Raw genomic sequence first — 17,998 nt, 5'->3', positions numbered from 1 at the left:
TCTTTTAATAGTATGAGCTGCATGCGGATGGAAATGGTATGTCTTGGCTGAATAGAACCACCTAGGAACCAACTAAATGGATATATGGATCCTGACAGCAGAAGGCATGTGATGTTTGGGCTTCCTAACTTCAACACGGTCATCAGATTCAGCTGTTCCATATAATCTATGGTCACTGCAAGAAGCAAGAACTCGCCCCACACAAGGCAGTGTACCTCCTCCAAAGAACATTGGTCAAGGGGAAGAGTCCACCCCACATCTTTCCTCTATAATGAAACAATATATAAATAGCATGGAAAAGAAAACTGTAATTCCTCTGTAGTGTGTTCAAACACCTGACGGTTACTGGAATTTCCAGTGTTCTCCTACAGAATAAAATGATATTGCCCAAACAGTAGAGTTTATTTCCGCCTTTCTGCCTTTTTATTATAAATAAACATCAATATTAAAGTATGTCATTTCAATCTTGTCTTCTATGCACAGCCCACCTAGGGATATTAGGTATAACATTCTGTATGTTAACCTATGAATTCATACTTCCTAGATCAGCCATTTTCAAACTTGCTACCCCAGGGGAACCCTTACAGTAATTTTCAGATCTCACAGAACACTTACTAAAATCAATTAATTTAGGTTCAATTGCAAAAATGTTCCTTACATTGGTGGTCAGTAGGAAGAATGGTACCCTTACAGACAGGAAAAAATGATCATTGGTGTCATGCTGCTGGCTTTGTCAAATGCCATTGGTCTTGCAACTAAGCAGGCAACATCAAATAGGAGATCAACCAGACACAACTTGAGGAACCCCTATCAACCTCTGGAGCCTTGGTTGAGAATGTCAATACGCTAAAGAGCCTATTGCATTATATTACTAGTGCCTGTATTCTTCATATATATATATATATATATATATATATATTTATATATATATATATATATATATATATATATATATATATATACACCCTGCAAGAGATTGCATTCTGTGACTATGCCCTCATGATATCTGTAACTGCAGTAGTTGGCTGACAGGGGAAAAGATAGCCAATCTGACTGCATGCAGATTAGTGCCACTGTGTGGAGGCTCTCACATCTGCCATAGGCAAGGGCAGGTCTCATTGTCCGGCAACTGAGATCTGTGTGTGTGGTATATATGGTTGTCTAGCGAACCAATCAGCTGACAAACTGCAGGTGTTGGCTAGCTACCCTGAGTTGTGTGGCTAGTGTGCGTTGGCAGTTTAAAAGGTGAAACTGCGCAAGGATTTTAGCTCAGAGGATAGCTTGAGGAATCTTTCACATTATACAAAATAATTGAGTGCATCAAATTGTATGCCAGATCAGTGTGTGCCTGTATGTGCCCAGCTAGGTGGATTTGAGTTAATCTCCCTATAGTGGTGGCTGGTAGTATTGCAGGGTATAATAATCATTTCACAGCCTTGTTCTAGCTCTCTCCTTCCCCAAACAAGGTTCTCACCCTGGTTAGCAAGTCACTTTTTGGCGTGATTCCATAACACATTTATTCAAATAAGTATTATGAAACATTCCCCACTATATAAGGAGGATAAAGTGATGGGTTAAAGTGGTCGTAAACCCTTACAAACCACTTTGACCTACGGGTAAGCCTAGATTAAGGCTTACCTGTAGGTCCAAGAAATATCTCCTAAACCTACATGGTTTAGGAGATATTTATTAAAAGACAGGCATCATTGTTAGCAGCGATATGCCGTTAGTGGCGGCTCCCGTTCGCATGCACGGGAGTGACATCATCGCAGCTCCCGCGTTTTGAGTGGCCGGAGTAGCGACACCCGGAAGAAGATGGATGCTCCGTACTACAGCAGTGACATCACTGGCTCCTGTGTCAGGTAAGTGACACATAATGGGCTACTATGCAATGCATAGTAGCCCATTATGCTTTACCTTTACAAGGAGACAAAGAAGAAGTAAACCCATCAGAGTTTACTTCCTCTTTAAATCCTTCTAAATAAATAAAAAAAATATATATTTTCAGAAGGCACTATTTAATTGGACAACTATGTGGCAAATGAGGTTTAATGTTGATAAATGTAAAGTTATGCACTTGAGGGCTAAGAATTTGCATGCACCATACATACTAATGGGAGTACAACTGGGGGAATTAATGGTGGAGAAGGATCTGGGTGCTCTTGTAGATCATAGCCCTGATAATAACATGCAATGCCAAGCTGAAATTTCTAAAGCTAGCAAAAATACTTTCTTGTATTAAAAAAGGTATGGGCAGCAGAGAGAGAGAGAGATATTATTGTGCCCCTGTACTGTACAAATCATTAGTAAGACCTCATTTGGAATATGCAGTTAAGTAGTCCATATATTGAACTTGGTGTACAGCCAAATAAATGCCTCTCTAGGTGAGTGACCAACTCTCACGTGTTGTAAATATGAACCCAGGGTGCTGCACAGCTTGTCTGTGAGATACAGTAACATGCAAACATCCAGAATATTGCTGCACTCCTTGGTATCTTTATTGAAGCATTAAAATGACATCACAGGTATGACAGGAATATGGCATGTGTATATGAGGTTTAGTAAGTGCTGAATTTAGTGTGAAATGGGTCACTTTTTAATGTAATACCTGTGATTTCATTTTAATGCTTCAATAAAAATACCAAGGAGGCGGGCAGCAATATTCTAGATATGTGCATGATACTGAACTTGGTGTACACTTACTCACTTTCAGGTCATTACAGAGGACAAGGGGACACTCTTTGCATGTAGAAGAAAAGAGATTTAACCTCCACATATGGAAAGGCTTCTTCACAGTAAGAGCTGTGAAAATGTGTAATAGACTCCCTAAAGAAGTAGTACATGCCAGTTTAGGAGATCGTTTAACCGATTGCCGTCCAGCCGCTGGCATTATACGGCGGCAGGTTGCCTCCCCTGTGCAAATTGCTGTAGATGTATGGCGGCCGCTTTAAGGGGTATAGGGGGTGCCCGCCATGTGATGTAGGAGCCAATGCGTGTGCCTGGCGGCCGCGATGTCCATTGGGCACCCGCGATCACTCCTGACAGAGACAGATTGGAGATCTGTCAATGTAAACAGACAGATCCCCGTTCTGTCAGGGGAGGAGAGAAAGATCTGCTGTTAGGAACAGCAATCGGTCTCCTCCAGTCAGTCCCACCCCCCCATGGTTAGAAACACCAAGCAGGCAGTGGCATCGCTAGGAGGTGGCTATTGGGGCTATAGCCCCAAGTCTCTTCCTGGGTGGGTGCAGTATGTCCCAGTTCGGAATGCAGGGGACAGGGCGGACTGAGCTGTGGTAGCACTGGATCTGGCTCCACCCCGCCTCCACTTGACTCTTCTCTTGGTCACTGGTTGCTAGAGCCGCCTAGCATCTAGCAACCAGTGATGTCATGCCACAACTCTCTTCCTGCCCAGCATTCAAAGCGGAGGAGGATTCCACTTCCTCCTCTGCACTAGTGTTCGTGGGCCATGGTGCTGGCAATCCTGGGCAGGAGCGTGCCACCGCTGGTCCAGTGGCAGCATAGGGTGCAGAGAAGCCGCATCAAACAGGGATGGGGGAGGCCTGGGCAGCCAGGAAGAGCCCAGGAGGGAGTCAGAGAGAGAAGAAATGGCCTCACCGCCACCCTGAGTAGCATCCCCAGTGCCTCTCAGAGCCTGCACTCCTTCTCCAACCTCCTCTCCCAGCTCTCTGTGACTGGAACAGAAAGAAAACTGTCTGACCAAGGACAGGCAGAAGGTAGGTGGATCACACAACCATACCCACACAGACAAGCGCTGGGACAGTAGGGACTGCAGGCAGGGCTAGGGGGTCTCTCTCACCCTCCATCACCCCCCTCTCAGCCACCCCCTCTCTCACTTTCACTCCTTTTCACCCACCCCCCCTCTCTCACCCTGATGTAAGGGGAGGCTCTCTGGGGACTTTGATGTAAGGCGGAGGCTCTCTGAGGAACCTGATGTAAGGGGGAGGCTTTCTAGGGACCCTGATGTATGGAGAGGTTCTCTGGGAACCCTAATGTATGGGGAGGCTCTCTGTGGACCCTAATGCATGGGGAGGCTCTCTGTGGACCCTAACGTATGGGGAGGCTCTCTGTGGGCCCTCATAGCTGAGCTCCTCCATGCCTCTTATAAGTTTAGTTGTCCTTCTCTGCACTTTCTCCAGTTCCCCGATATCCCTTTTGAGAACTGGAGTCCAAAACTGAACTGCATATTCCAGGTGAGGTCTTACTAATGATTACAAAGCTGTGTAATTATCAAAAATAAAAAATGTTTATTGATACAATGATGAAAAATTCACAAATAAGCAACCTTCACCACACCATCATAAAACTATTCATGACAACGTTGTCAAAAATCATTTAAAAAGAAATAGACCCGCCTTTCATTCATTACCCACTTACAAACTTCCAACTTTCTAATGGAGCCATGATTAGAATGAAGCACTCGATGACAAACAGTAATTTGGAGACACATCAAAAATAGTCCATATGAGAAAGACCAAACCGGCAATATGAATTGGACTGGAGCTGTATTTGTGGGTGCTTCCAAGCTCAAATCGAAGGTAGGAGGTATAATTCAGCTGCTATGCAATGGGAGCTAACAGGAGGGTGGAGGAAGGGAGAGATGGTTGATTCACTACAACCTAACATTCACGGGTGAGGAGACTTCCACACGGTGGTGGTGTCAGCAGTGAGATTTTTTTTTCGAAATCGGGAGCAAGGTCCCTGAAACAAGCCTTAACACTGATTTGAGCTTACAGGTATTTCTGGAACCACAATACACCAGTGATACCCGCGGTCAACCCGGGGAAACCCCTTTATGATTGGGCTCTTGTTAATATCCTCCATCTTCCTAATATATATTAAATTGCAATTTGATGGGGTTTCTTTTAAAAGGGAGGGGGGTAAGTCCCTTCCCCTGTATCCCTAGCGCCTTGTTGATGGTTTTGCTGTGGGTATTAAAGTGGTTGTAAACCCTTACAAACCACTTTGACCTACAGGTAAGCTTAGATTAAGGCTTACCTGTAGGTCCAAGAAATATCTCCTAAACATATACGGTTTAGGAGATAATTGCCCGAAGACAGGCACGGCTGTCTACGGCGCATGCGCCGTAGACAGCGGCGCGCAGGCGCACTGAGCGCGGCATTTCCAATAATGGAGCTGCCGCGCGTGTCGGCTCCCGTGCACATGCACAGGAGTGACGTCATCGCGGCTCCGCCGAATGACAGCTGCAGAGCTGCGAGACCCCACCGAAAAGATGGATGCGCCGGACTACAGGGAACAGCGGTGACATCGCTGGCTCCTGTGTCAGGTAAGTGACACATAATGGGCTACTATGCGATGCATAGTAGTCCATTATGCTTTGCCTTTGCAGGGAATGAAAGAGGAAGTAAACCCATCAGGGTTTACTTCCTCTTTAAAGTCTGTAATGCCAACTTGTTTGGATGTTTGAGTAAGAGGTCTCCTTAATTTCCCTATCATATACTGTACATATTTTCTTTTCCTGTATGTGGAAAAGTAAAATAATATAATATAATATAATATAATACATCTGTATTTTGAGGCTGGTTAAACAATGTATTCGTAGGCCACTTGGTACACTAGTTACTATTCTCATGTTTTATTTAGATTTTTTTCTTGCTGTGGTTCTTTAAGACTGTGGTAAGTGACGGAGCTACTCCAAAAGGGGAGGTACCTAGTTCACCTGATATAAACTCCTGAAATGGATTTCCACAGCGTCCTGACAAAAAATTCACATGATGTGAGTGAAATGTATGGACGATCACATTTTTTTATTAAATATGTTTTATAGCAGAAAGTAAAAAATATATATATATATTTTTTTAAATTGTCATGCTTTTTTTGTTTATAGTGCAGAAAATAAAAACCGCAGAGGTGATCAAATTCCACCAATAGAAAGCTCTATTTGTGGGGAAAAAAGGGCATCAATTTTATTTGGGTACAGCATCGCACAACTGCGCAATTGTCAGTTAAAATAAAGCAGTGCCGTATCACAAAAAATAGCCTGGTCTTTAAGGGGGTAAAACCTTCCAGGGCTGAAGTAGTTAATAGGGCATTTAGACAAGCACAATCATTTTTGCATTCTTCCAGCTCTGTCTTTTCCAAACACAACCACTAGAGTTCGCTATGCTCCAGTGTGATCACAGTCCTGGTACGAGTGACAGCTGAAGGCCTCAGTTCATTCATAGCTAGTAAGATTTGTTGTGTTAATAAACTGGAATTAAGCCCATCACTTTAAAGTGGTATTAAAGTCAATTTGTTCCAAACTCAGATAAAAATAAGAAAACTCATACGTTAAATTGTTTTTTTTTAAATTAAAAAACAAGTTTCGATAAGGGAAATAATGATAAAAAAAATCAAATACACATATGAGTTCTCTTAGTTTTATCTGATAAGATCAAAAAATGACTTTAATATCACTTTAAAGACCTCAAGAAGTCAGCAATAAAAAATCATTTGCTTTATTCAAGGACATTCATCCATACTTGAAAGAAAAACACCTCTATCTCATTCATGCACGTATGTCTAAATGGGAAGATGATCTTTGTGAACCTATAACAGAAAAAGATTGAAAACAAATTTGGTACACTACTTCCCACTGTTCTATTAATACAGCAGCAATAGAATCCAATTATAAATTACTAATGAGATGGTATTTGGTTCCCCAACGCTTAGCCAAATTTAATCCAACAGTCTCTGATAAATGCTTTTGAGGTTGCTTGGATACTGGAACCCTCTTACATATATGGTGGGACTCAGTGGCGGCTGGTGCTCCAAATTTTGTTTTTGGAGGGGGGGGGACAAACAAACTAAAAAATTCAGAAAAATACAGAAAAAAATCATCAAATGCAGCCACTGTGCCATCGATTTCAGCCACTGTGCCCATCGATTGCAGCCACTGTGCCCATCAAATGCAGCCACTGTGCCCGTTAAAAGCAGCCACTGTGCCAGTCAAATGCAGCCACTGTGCTTGTCAAATGCAGCCAATGTGCCCATCAAATGAAGCCACTATGTCCATCAATTGTAGCCACTGTGCCCATCAAATGCAGCTTCTGTGCCCTTCAAATGCCACCACTATGCCCATAAAATGCAGCCACTGTGCCCATCAAATGCCACCACTGTGCCCATCAGAAGCCACCACTTTGCCCATCATATGCATCCATGGTGCCCGTCAAATTCAGCCACTGTGCCCATCAAATTCAGCCACTGTGCCCATCAAATGCTGCCACTGTGACCCCCCCGGCGGCTCGCTGACTGCCTGGCATTTACCCCATCTTGGTGGGGGATCAGGCAGCAGGTAACGGGTCAGGTGGCGGTGGCTCCTGTGTCCTCCATTTGTCTCACCCCCACCGCTGTAATTCAGGTGCCCGGCATCCGAAAAGGGGTCAGACGCCCGATTAGGGGGTGGCTACAGAGGCCACGGATAGATTCATGCTATGTATGAATCTATCCATTCTACACAGAGGGGGTGGCGTGACAGAGGGGGCAGAACCTGGGCCACTGGTGGGATTGTCCTAGAATAAAGCAATTTTGGATTTATATATACCAAATTATTTTTACCATATTTGGAAAACAGCTTTCAAAGAACCCACTAGAAGCCCTATTAAATATTAAACCAAAAAACTTCACAAATGTCCATTTCCACCTTTTGACATTTTTATTCACTGCTACCGAACAAACTTTGGCTAAAGCATGGTGGTTTTCTACTCCGAAGTCCACATTGGTTACATACTAAGTTATTGTGCTGACTAAAGGGCAGTTTTATTGTGCATCTGTTTTAAGTATAAAAAAAAGGTTTAATCTTCAATAGTAATTCTGTTGCAAATTTGTGCAAAATTATTGCAGTTGGTTGCCTGCAGGCAAAGGGGTCCCAAATAAACATAAAAAAAGTTACATTTTCTAACTGACAGGCAGCCTGAATTATGTCTAATTTGCTAGACACATCCGTTATTGATCATAATACTTCACACACAAGTGTTGATATGGTCACTTAGTGAAAGTAAAAGTGATCAAAATGAAAATAAATTGTAGATCAAAAACTGACGTTATGTTTGATCTATTCTGTGAGTTCTTTCTCAGTTTCAACTGGCCACATTTTTTTAACAAATACCTGCATGAAAATTGATTGTAACACAGATCATTAGAGAAAAGTTTTTTAATAGATTATTTAGACCAGTGTTTATCAACCTATTTTTTTTTTAAAGCATGCAAAACCTGGAGGCACCTCAGGTTTAAAATGTAAAGAATGCAAATGTTACCTATCAATGAGAAACCTCAGTCTGGGACAGTGTACACAACAGCCTTGATGAAACAAACTTCAAATCAGAAGCCCCCCTTCACATCAGAAGTCCACCATCATGTCAGATGTCCCCCCACCACATCAGAGTCTGTTCTTCACGGTAGAGACCAAATTCACATCCGTCATCCCCATCTAATCACAAGTACCCTTCCAGAGGCTATACATGAGAGCCCCGACATCAGAGTACTCTCATTACAGAGTCCCCTTCATCACATTAGTGTCTTCTCATTATCACAGAGCACACTATCATAGAGTCTTCTCATCACATCAGAGTCTTCCAATCACAACGTCTGACCATCACAGAGCCCTCTTTTTACACAGTACCCCCCATCAAAGCAGGTACATAGTGCAGTACCAAAAGCATCTATTCAATATAAAAATTGATAAAATTGCATACTCACAAAGTGGCAACTAGAAATAGCCATAAAACCACACAATGCCTTGTAGTGGGAACACACCAATGTCCTCAACATGAAAGGGGTAAACATCAAAGCTGATGTGTTTCAGGGGCGCAACTCCTTCCTCAGAGTTTAGCTCTGAGGAAGGGGGTGAGCCCCCAAAATGCATCAGCTTTACACCCCTTTGATGTTTACAATGGGCATCTTAATGATTGCAACATACAGGGATATGGGAATTACTATTGACCTAAACACACACACACACACACAACACAGGTTGAACTGGATGGACTGGTGTCTTTATTCCACCTTACCAACTATTTATGTAACTCTGTAACTATGGCCACCATTAGAGTGGGTTCGTAGTGGTGCGCTATGGTTTGGCCGCAGCGGAATTGTATGTGCAGTTTACCCACACTTATAAGTGGGCTCCCATTGAATTGGCTGAGTTAGGAAAAAAAACAAAGGTATATCCTGGTACACACGGGCCGAATGTCAGGAAACATCAAAACAACAAAATAAACTGCCAACATTCAACCCATGTGTTTGGCTGGCTTCTGTTGGATGTGCATACTGAAAAACCAGCAGCCGACCGACTCCCAATTAGAACTCTCAGCCAATGGCAGAGAGCGATGATCGTAGTGTTCTGGCGGAGGGGCCTTCCCCCTGTCAGAACTCAGCCAATGACAGAGATCGCTGATCGGAGTGCTCTGGATCAAGGATAGGTGGAAGCAAAAGAGAAAGAGTGGGATCTATATTTGTTGAGGTAGACAGAGAAGGTAACTATTTGTTGAGGGAGATAAAATTCAACACGTGCTATATGTGGGTCACTGAGAAAACAGTGGGAACCAAGCATTGTAGGGAAGAGGAGAAGACAATCATGTTGGTTGTGAAGACAAAACAGGAGCTAGTTACTGTTGAGTAGTAGAAGGAAGAGGTCAGTGGCAGATGATCCTGCTTCACTGCGATAAGTTGGAGGACAGAAGCTGGTCATTGACCTTAGGGTCAAGTGAGGAGAGCAAAGAATGCCAGAGAAAGTAAAGCAAGTTTGTGACAAAATAGCCAAGTAGCTCCAAGTTGAGGTACCATAAAAACAGTATGCCAAACTAAATTCAGTTCAAACACAAGTAAACACAACAGATTTTTAAAAGGTAAATCAAATTATCACAGAGAACACTACCTCTGGTTTGACAGCACTCCACAAACTGGGGAAACCCCTTAAAAATGAAGGGGAATCCCAGAGAATTTACTTATATACATTCCAAAGAGGATGCTAAACATAATGTATATCAAAGAGTTCAGAGTTTTTAATGATAAGGTTTTCATACTGAAAAAGCCACCTCGCTTCAGGGCAAGAAACCCCCCTTCAGCAGGGCTCAAGAATTGTGACTATGCTTAAATGATCTCAGATGAGCAGATATCATATAAATATACTTGCAACAGTTTCAAAGGTCAGGTTAAGCCAGTGTTAACAAGCTGCACTTGTTCCATCATTAAAAACTCTGGAGTCTTAGACGTTTGTGTGGCGCTATTATCAGGGTGTTATTGGGGTGGAGAACGGAGTGAATGGATCCGCACATGACCAGACTGTTGAAGGCATACGGTGTGTGTGCTAAGGATCTGCCTGATTTGCATTAGGAATTCCAGAAGGGGTTAGATCTGAGAGGTGGTGAATGCACTTTCCTGGTGAGATCAGTCATAATGACAGAATCCTCAGTAATAACAGTAATAGTAGACATTACAATATCTAAATCATGCAGAGTTATTGATTGAGCCTTACCTGTGCTGTGAGAGGCTGCTTAGGACTCATCACTTCGATTCAGGCTCTGCTTCATCCACTAGTCAGTCATAGGAAACAGGGTGTAGCTTTACATGGTGGCAAAGTTCTCCAGGAGGTTCCAACACCCTTTAAATGGCAAGAAGGAATTAGAATTGAGTTATTCTGGAAGAATATGCCTATGCCCCACCTCTTATGCAATTAAGTCACACCTCTTGTGCAAGTCTTGCCAACCTCGTACAGTGGGGGAAATAAGTATTTGATCCCACTCAGGAGGGATTTTGGTCCACTCTTCTTTACAGATCTTCTCCAAATCCTTAAGGTTTCTTGGCTCTCGCTTGGCAACTCGTTAGGTTTAAAGCCTGGAGACTGGCTAGACCACTCAATGACCTTAACGTGCTTCTTCTTGAGCCACTCCATTGTTGCCTTGGTGGTATATTTTGGGTCATTGTCATGCTGGAAGACCCATCCACGACCCATCTTCAGTATTCTGGCTGAGGGAAGAAAGTTCTCATCCAAGATTTTATAATACATTGGACCCTCAATGCAGCAAAGTCAGTCTGTAAGTTTAGCAGAGAAACAGCCCCAAATTATAATGTTTCCACCTCCGTGCTTGATTGTAGGGATGGTGTTCTTAGGGTCATAGTCAGCATTTTTCTTCCTCTAAACACGGCAAGTCCCCCTCCTCAAGAATGCACATGTAAAGTCATGCCAATGAACAGCTAAATGATTCATCGAAGGATTGGGAGAAAGTGCTGTGGTGAGATGAGACCAAAATTGAAGTCTTTGGCATTAACTCGACTCACCGTGTTTGGAGGAAGAAAAATGCTGACTATAAGCCAAAGAAAACAATCCCTATAGTCAAGTAGGAAGGTGGAAACATGCTGCTTTGGGGCTGTTTCTCTTCCAAAGGTACAGGCTGACTTTGCTGCATTGAGGGGCCAATGGACGGTGTATTGTAAAATATAAAATATTGGATGAGAACCTTCTCCCCTCAATCAGAACACTGAAGGTGGGTCGTGAATGGGTCTTCCAGCATGACAATGACCTAAAATATACCCCCAAAGGCAACAAAGAAGTGGCTAAAGAAGAAGCATATTAAGGTCATGGAGTGGCATAGCCAGTCCCCAGACCTTAATCCTATAGAAAATGTATGGAAGGAGCTGAAACTTCGAGTTGCCAAGCGACAGCCAAGAAACCTTAAGGATTTAGAGAAGATATGTAAAAAAGAGTGGACCAAAATCCCTCCTGAGATGTGTGCAAACCTGGTCACCAACCACAAGAAACATCTTATCTCTGTGCTTGCCAACAAGGGTTTCTCCACCAAATACTAAGTCATGATTTGGTTGGGGATAAAATACTTAATTTATAGCATTTGTTTTATGTGTTTTTTCTGGATTTTTGGTTGATATTCTGTCTCTATCATTTAAAATACACCTATGATAAAAATTATAGACCCTTAATTTCTTTGTAAGTGGGCAAACTTACAAAATCTGCAGGGGATCAAATACTTATTTCCCCACTGTATGCTGTTATGGTAGCTGAAGCTGGATTATGGAAACCACTTCTGAAGAAAATATGGGGTCTTAGCCCCTGTACACACGGTCAGAGATTCCAACAACCAAATCCGTCGGATTTTGTCCGTCGGATTTTGTCCGTCGGATTTTGTCAGATGGATTTTGTCCGAAACTGTTGCATACACATGGTCGGACAAAGTTGTCGGAAAATCCGACATGATTACGTTATTTCGTTATGACGGGACTACGTTCACGCTAGTAGCCAATAGCTTTGGTGTAGGAATTTGATCTGAGCATGCGTGGCACTTTGTCCGATCGGAATTCTCTACACATGATCGGAGTATGTCCGATCGGAGCATTTTGGCAGAAAATTTTACCAACAAGTTGGAAAACTTGGTCCGTCGGATACTCCGATGGAAACAGTCCGATGTAGACCACACACAGTCAGAATATCCGACAAACTGGTCCGATCGGACACATTCCGTCGGAATCTCCGACCGTGTGTACAAGGGCTTACACTTTTTTTTTTTACACTTTTTTTGAAAATTGCTAGTTTCTTGGTTGTCTTTGGCTTCACTACTTTCACTGTGGTTGATTTATTAGTCATATTAGCTGTTCAGTTTCTAAGGGAAGATGCACTTTAAAAGAACGTTTGCAACAGATCCTATTGAATGTGGTGAACTGCCCTTTGCATAGAATATCCAAATCACATTTACGGAAAATTTAAAAACAGCATTTTTGCTTTCACATGCTTGGATGATGAAGGAGAGCTTCACCTCATTCACTATTGCAGACCATAGATAATGTGATTTTCTTTCCTGCAACCAAGGGTTGTAGGAAAGAAAATCGCTTGATTCTCCTATCAACACGGACTAATTCCCTCCTGCAGTGCAATTGTGTTATTCCAGTGGGGGGGGGGGGGATAGGGGGGCTGCGGAAATTCTCGGTGACTTATAATAATATTCTAATTAAATTATTGGAAGTTCTTGGAAGAACCAAGAACATTGTCTACCTGTTCTACCCTTTACGGCATCTTGGTAACTGCTAAATTATAGGAGCACTTTAACCACTTTAAAGTGATTCTGTCACTTAAAAAAAAGCAATGAGGTGAGAAGCTCCTTGAAATAAAAGCAATGATTGTTGGCCTTTCCAACTGGTTGCACTGGAGAAGTCTCCTTCTATAATGATCCAAACATTATCGAAAATTGTTCAGCATTCAACACTTCTGGAAGTGTCAGTTGTTGGCATCCCTCACTGCACTCTGTGGTTTCCTCCACCAGCCCATATGTCACTGCAGGACACAGGGGCAGTGGAAGGAACCATAGAGAGCAACAGGGGACCATGCACCGACCCAAGACACACAGAAGTGTGAAGCATTCTAAAGGTATTCAGTAGGCTTAGACTTGCAAGCACAGGCAGCTGGACGGAAGTCATGTTTACTTTCTTTGCAGGAGTATATTACATTTTTTGTAAAGTCCCTTCAAGTAGACCCATCATTAAAACTCATACTGTACATGCATTAGGTAGGCATATGCTAATCTTATCAGATATTGTTTTTAAAGTACCACTTTTTGTTGACTTATTGATTTTTTTTCTGCCCCTAAACACCTCTCTATGTTAGCCTATGAGTCCATGCACACATAGCATTCAGAAGAGCATAGTGAGCATGAGGCCTTAACATTTTGTATTTCTTTTTTACCATGAATAAGGTGGCTCCTGAGATCCCTCAACATGCCTAAGCCCTCGTTCACATTGAACATGGCTTTGAAATTGTGCGCCTTCCCTTGAAATCGCACAATTTCAAAGCCGCATGTCAGCGCGACTTCAGGTGCGACTTGGCTGACATCTCTGCGACTTAATGCATAGATCTCTATGCAAGGTGCACCTGAAATCTGCAAAAGTTGTGCAGGAACCATACCTCCCAATATTTTTAATTGGGAATGAGGGACATCTACTACCAAATGTATGTAGGCATAGAACACACCCCCTGCTACCAAACGTATGTAGGCATAGAACACACCTCCTGCCTGCTTAAAGGAGAATTAACCCAAAAAAAAGGTTAATTAAATCTACAAGGGCTTTTTTTATCACTTCTATTCCTTTAAATTGGCTTTTAAAATTTACAAATGCAGCAATTTAAAAATTGGATGAAAGGTTTGGCACTGGCAAACACTTTTCGAAAGATAAAAAGTGCATTTTATATACAACTATAGAGATCAGACCAACATGAGGGACAAATGAGGAAAGAGGGACAGAGGGACATTGCTCCAAATCAGGGACAGTCCCTCCAAATCAGGTACAGTCCCTTCAAAATCAGGTACAGTCCCTTCAAAATCAAGGACAGTCCATTCAAAATCAGGGACCATCTCCTCAAAATCAGGGACAGTTGGGAGCTATGCAGGAACTACTTTCAAATCAGTGCAGCACCAATTTGAATAGTTCCATTGCTGACAATAGGGTGCGAGACTTGTCATGTGATTTGACCTGTCAAATTGCATGTCAAGTCGCATCGGTGTGAACGGGGGGCGCAGCTGTGATTACGCTGGGCCTGGATAGCAGTATTGCAGGTCTATGTAATTAGATGGCTTTTAATTGACCCTGCCTAGTTGTCTTGCAATGAAATTAAAGGATCAAGAAGGCACAATATTGTATGGAACAACTAAGAATGAAGAAAAACATGCCTATGTAATGAGCAAATATAGTTGCTACCAAGTCCCCCCTTCCCCTTCCCCTTTCCCCCAATATACAGGTAAAATATGTACAATTACAAACTATACATAGACAGGTTGACTTAAAATTCTGACCCAGAGAAAGCATACAGATAAGGAGCTCTGACATTTCCTTGTCCGCATCCAAAACCACATAATACATAATATTAACCACATAACCACATAATATGAGGTCAAACCTTAAGAGTTTTAATTTTTATGCAATCAGGCAGGCCCTTCCACTACATGGTTTTGGTAAATCTGAAGACAAAAATCTGCAGAAAATCTAATAGTGTGTATGGGGGTCTTAGAGTCAGAATAACAGCCAGAATTTTCAGAGTGAGATCTGCAGTGGCAACCTCATTGCTTATGTCAGGAAGGTTCCCTTTAAAAAGACTAGAATGCTCCTGAATTCACACCTATTTATTTTTTTTGTCCTTGAAACTATTATTATTATTATTATAATACAGGATTTATATATCACAGCCCTTTTCAAAATTAGAGAAGACATTAATGTTACAATACAGTTTGTTTGTTTGCTTGTTAAGAAAAAAAAAATATATATAATAAAAAAAAGTTACAAATACCAATATTTATATAATTACAATACAGTTTGTTTGGCTACCTGTTAAGGAAATAAATAAAAAGAGTTATATAAAAAAAAAGTTACAATACATTTTGTCTGGTTACCTGTTAAGGAAATAAATAAAAATAAATTTATATAAAAAAGTTACAATTCAGTTTGGTACAGGAGGAATCATAGAGCCCTGCTCGCTAGAGCTTGTATTAAATGGAACTGCATCAAATCACATGTCAACACATGCGATGTCCTGCATTTTCATTTTTTTCTTTGCATTGAATGTGAACACAACGCACATTGACGCAGATCATAATGTGTTTACATGCGTTGTGGCGCCTTGACGTGCATCATGTTGTGCATTGACACCTGTCTTAATGCATACGTCTGAGATGCGTTTTGATGCGTTTACATTCATTTCAATGAAAAATGCATCAAGCGAAAAAAGCACAAGTGTTTTGATGCATTTCTATTGGTTTCAATAGAAAACACATCAAGCAAAAGGTGTGAGCTCATGATTAGAGGTCTTCCCATAGACTAGCTAGTGTAAAAAAAATAATTAGGCATCATTAACACAAGCGCATTCATACAAATGTTGATTGTCAACATGTCTCATAATGCACATCAACACACATTGATGCAGATCATGATGCCAACATTGACGTGCATTGACACTTGTTTTAATGGATGCACCTGAGATGTGATTTGATGCGTTTACATTAATTTCAATAGAAAACACATCAAGAAAAAAAAATCGCAAGGTGTGAGCTCACGATTAGAGGTGTTCCCATAGACTTGCTCGTGTGAAAAATATATTAGTACAAAAATATATATATATTAAATTGTAACATGCTGAGCAAACTGTTGGCGCAATATAAATCCTGTATTATAATAGCGATAATATGTAACAGCAAGAATTTAGATCAAATAAGTAAATATGCAAAACTGTAATGTAGCAACATAATTTTTTTTATGCATGTACATGTTTTGAGTACATATATATATATATATATATATATATATATATATATATATATACACATATATATTATATACTCAAAACATGTACATGCATAAAAAAATTGTTTTGCTACATTACAGTTTTGGACACTTCCTTATTTAGTCTAAATGATTGCTGTTGCATATTATTATGATTATTATTATTATTATTATTATTATTCAGGATTTATATAGTGGCAACAGTTTGCTCAGCACTTTACAATATGAAGGCAGACCTTACTGTTACAATACAATTTGGTAGAAGAGGAATCCTGCTATATATACATAGATAGATAGATAGATATATCTATATATATACAATTTAATTTAATTTCCATTTGGCATTTCAAACAAAATATTTAATAGTTTTATGGAAAAAAACAACAACAAAAAAAACCCACTGAAAGTAACTATAAAAAGTCCAGTGGTGCCTACCCCTAATTATTGTCCTTTTATTTAAAACAAATGTATAATTAATAATAATAATTTAATATAATAAAATCATTTATAATAATATAAACCTAGTTTGTTAAACTGTGTACGTTTTTCTAGGTAGTGCCTTTTTTTTAGCAAACTGTTGGCACTGTATAAATCCTATGTAGTAATAATAATAATAATAAAGGTATAATCTATATAGCTTAAAACTTACATGTCCCACATATCATTTGTGTTATGCAAAAGTAAAGTGTAGTAAACCTTTTAGTTTACTTACAATGGCAATGCTCTATGTTCCTCCAGGATGAGCCCTCTCTGCTTCCCCTTCCATAGACTGCCGTGGTCAAGAAACTAAAGTTCACAGTCAAAACTCCCTCAATCCTTCTCTGAGATTGGATAGGTTTTTTTTTTTTTTTTTTTTTTTCAGCATCCCTTACCCCCGATGGGATCTCTGGTCATACATTCCATATTAGGAACGGCCACAGCTTCAAATCGTTTCAGCAGAAGACCACCATACATCAATCTCATTTCAAAAAGTTGACATGTTTTTCAGCAATCATATATGCTAAGAATGTCCTCATCCTGGGAGCATAGTGTTCTCTTTGTGGATACATCCACATATAGCCCATGGCACCCCAGGGTCAACAAATGTGCCTTACCATCTGCAAAATCTCTTATGTCCAAAAAAATGTGCACAATCGACTTTTACATAGTTGCTGGCATCAGCAGCTTTCCCTGTTACTTGTAATAGATGAGTGACAGAAAAAAAAAAAGTAAAAAAACATAATGTAGAATCAAAAACTATATACTGTATATATTGTGGTATGTTAGTATTATTAAAATGTATCTAAACCCAAAAACAAGCATTTTAATACATTAAAGCATTTTAGTACAGCAGCTTTCCCTGTTACTTGTAAGTAATAAGCGAGTGACAGAAAAAAAAAGTAATAATAAAAAAAAAAACATAATGTAGAATCAAAAACTACATACTGTATATAATTGCAGTCTTTCACTAGCATCAAAATATATCTAAACTCAAAAACAAACATTTTAATACATTAAAGCAAAAAAAAAAAAAAAACGACATACTGTATATAATTGTCACTATGATTAATATGTATCTAAACCCAAAAACAAACATTTAAATACATTGAAGCATTTTAATACAGCAGCTTTCCCTGTTACTTGTAACGGACAGACAAAAATAAAATGTAAAAAAACATAATGTAGAATCAAAAACTGTATATAATGAGGTCTGTTACTATCATTAAAA

General features: G+C 40.4%; 1 long non-coding RNA gene across 1 annotated transcript in view; it reads right to left on the bottom strand.

Annotated features, from left to right (window-relative positions):
- The window catches only part of LOC143980772 (uncharacterized), a 63,603-nt gene extending 46,467 nt beyond the window's left edge, over window positions 1–17,136 (bottom strand). Inside the window, exons 1-2 of the long non-coding RNA XR_013274288.1 lie at window positions 17,003–17,136; window positions 10,493–10,618 (exon numbers count right to left, since the gene is read on the bottom strand). This is a non-coding gene — a long non-coding RNA (uncharacterized LOC143980772). The remainder of the gene's footprint in view (window positions 1–10,492; window positions 10,619–17,002) is intronic.
- Window positions 17,137–17,998: the final 862 nt, after the last annotated feature.

The sequence above is a fragment of the Lithobates pipiens genome, unplaced genomic scaffold (genome assembly GCF_037356315.1).
Source record: "Lithobates pipiens isolate NorthernLeopardFrog02 unplaced genomic scaffold, aLitPip1_a1.2 Scaffold_1, whole genome shotgun sequence".
Taxonomy (NCBI): domain Eukaryota; kingdom Metazoa; phylum Chordata; class Amphibia; order Anura; family Ranidae; genus Lithobates; species Lithobates pipiens.
Note: the sequence above shows the minus strand (reverse complement) of the source record. Positions and strands in the feature narration are given on the sequence as shown.